The sequence below is a fragment of the Schistocerca piceifrons genome, unplaced genomic scaffold (genome assembly GCF_021461385.2).
Source record: "Schistocerca piceifrons isolate TAMUIC-IGC-003096 unplaced genomic scaffold, iqSchPice1.1 HiC_scaffold_961, whole genome shotgun sequence".
In the NCBI taxonomy this organism is placed as follows: Eukaryota; Metazoa; Arthropoda; class Insecta; order Orthoptera; family Acrididae; genus Schistocerca; species Schistocerca piceifrons.
In genome coordinates, this window is record NW_025729236.1 from 1760001 (window position 1) to 1762500 (window position 2500).

The 2500-nt window shown below is 64.1% G+C and overlaps 1 pseudogene; it reads right to left on the bottom strand.

Annotated features, from left to right (window-relative positions):
• The window catches only part of LOC124774454, a 7962-nt pseudogene that overhangs the window by 2483 nt on the left and 2979 nt on the right, over positions 1 to 2500 (bottom strand).

Sequence of the window (2500 nt, forward strand, 5' to 3'; positions counted from 1 at the left end):
CTTCAGCGCCAGGAGACGGGACCGACGGAGGGTCGGACCCATCCATCGGCAAGATGGAATGCCGAGGCCCCCCTGGGCAACAGGAGCGTGGAAGTATCCCAGGGGGGTGTCCGCCGGAAGGCGGAACCATCTCCTGACGGCGGCCCGGATGGTAACGTCGGCCGACTTCAATGCACCCACCCGGGTGCGGCTGAGGGCCAGCCCGTGGTACAGGCCAGGGAGAAGTACGTTGGTGAGAGCGTGGAGGCGCTGTTGCGGCTTCAGCGGAGCTCGGGAGATGACGTCAAGCTGCTCCACCAGGTGGCTACGTGGATTGAAGACACAGCGACCCGCCGTGGAAAATTGCAGCCCCAGGTACCGGAAGGTTTCACCCACACGCAGGGCAGGCATGGTGGTATTGCCTGCTGTGAAGGTGACATTGCTGTCCACCTTCACCTTCTTCTCGCGCCCTGACGCGACTAAGGCGAGGGTGAAACACTTCCGGGCGTTGATCTGCAGCCCCAGGTGGGCGAGGGCTGCGGTAGCTGCGTCGATGAGGGACTGCAGTCCCCTCGGGGTCGCTGCAAACAGCAAGACGTCATCTGCAAAGGCCGCAGCGTTGACTCTGCGACCGAGGATCCGAGCTCCGATGTGGGAGGGCAGTTGGCCTAAAACGTAGTCCACCGCAAAGTTGAACAGGAGGGGGGAGAGGGGATCGCCCTGGCGAACGCCCCGTGCTGGCTGCACAGACACGCCCACGCCGGCGCCGTCCGCTATCACTGTCGTGCTGCCCTCGTAGCACCGCTCGACATACTCGACAAAGCAATCCGGCAGGCCATGCGCCTTCAGCACGGGGCGAAGGGCAGCATGATCTACCGAATCGAATGCCTTAGATACGTCGATCGATGCCACAAAGACAGAGCGGCAGGAGCGAACTGCGTCGGTGAGAGCAGTGTCCAAGATGAAGGTATTTTCCAACATCCCATCCCGAGGGATGAATGCCCGCTGACGTTCGTCCACAGCACATGCGCGCATCAGGCGTGACGCGAGAACCTTGTGAAAGGTCCGCGCCAACACCGAGCAGACCGTAATGGGGCGAAAGTCAGCGGGGGATGTTGGTGCAGCCGTTTTCGGGAGAAGGGACGTCCGCGCGCGAAGCAGGCGTTCCGGAAGGGCGCGGGCCAGAAGGAAGAGATTCATCACTTTCACCAGGACTTCGTGCGGCAGGCGCCGCAACTCCGCTGGGGTAAGGCCGTCCGGCCCGGCTGCTGATCCCCTAGGCGGCAACGCGGCGGCGACCTCCTCATGTGTGACCGGCCCCCATATGCACTCGAGAGCGACAGGCTCTGAGTGCGGGAGGAGGCGGTCACGAATGAAGCCCGCGGTGGAGATGGGCTTCTTGGTGAAGAGGTCCGCCCAGAAGTCCAGCAGACCAGGGATGGCAGGTGGCGGCTGGAGCAGGGTGCCATCCAAGAGGCCGCGCACGCAACGTGCACGCGACCGTCGGAAGGCATCCTGCGTTCTCGCGTACTCCCAGCGGCGCCGCTTGCGCTTCTGCGTCGGCGGCGCGGCAGGCGGCCGCTTCGATGGTTGGCGCGGCCACTGTGTCCTGGTGATCGATCTCTCCCCTCTGGACCCGACCGACGCAAGGGCATCCGGGAGCATGCCCAGGATGACATCGGGCGGCGTGCCCCGCCCCAGACCTATGACACGATCCAGGGCAGAGAAACGCTGGGCGGAAGCGGGTAGCCCCGCCAGATGCTCCCAGATGGCGGCGTCAGTCGGCCCCTCCGGCGGCGGCCCGGTGGTGTCGGCCGCGAAGTCCTCGGCTGCGTCGACGGGCGGCGCAGCGGCCTCGCCCGCGTCAGGCAGCGGGCTCGCTGCTCCCCGGCGGGACACCGGCTCTTCCCCCCGACCGATCTCAAGCGCCTCCATGAATTGGCGGACAAGCTGCTTGTGGGCAGCTTGCCGCCGTCGGCACTTGATTGCCTCAAGCGTTCGGTCGGGGAACATCCTGATGAGTTCTTGATTTACAAAGAAGAACCGGGCGTCCCTCTCGAGGAACAGTTCGGCCTCTGCCTTGGCGAGCGACAGGACTTCTTCCTCCGTCCACCTCGCGCGATGCCTCTCCGTGACGATCTCCGCGTTGGCGGCCGCAAGGTGTTGGCGGCGGCGATGGACCCCGAGACCGTTCTTGGTGGTGAAGCTGCGGTGGCACTCACTACAGGTGTATTCAGCTGCAAAAGTTACAAGATTTTCGGCACGGCCGGTTGGCCGGCTAGGTGCTGGGGGAGTTGGGGTGGCACCTTCAGCGGAAGGGCCACCACTTATTCTCTGATTACTGCCCCCAACTAAAAAAGGGATAGTGCGAGGGGGGGCTGGTAACCCCCCCAAGCCCCTGGTGCGGTCTTCCACTCTGCGAAAATCAGCGGGCCCACGAGAAGGGGAGAAGACCGCAGGAGAGGAGAGGCTAAGAGGGCTAGGCCCATGTATTGCGCATCACTCTCCCTGTAACTATAAC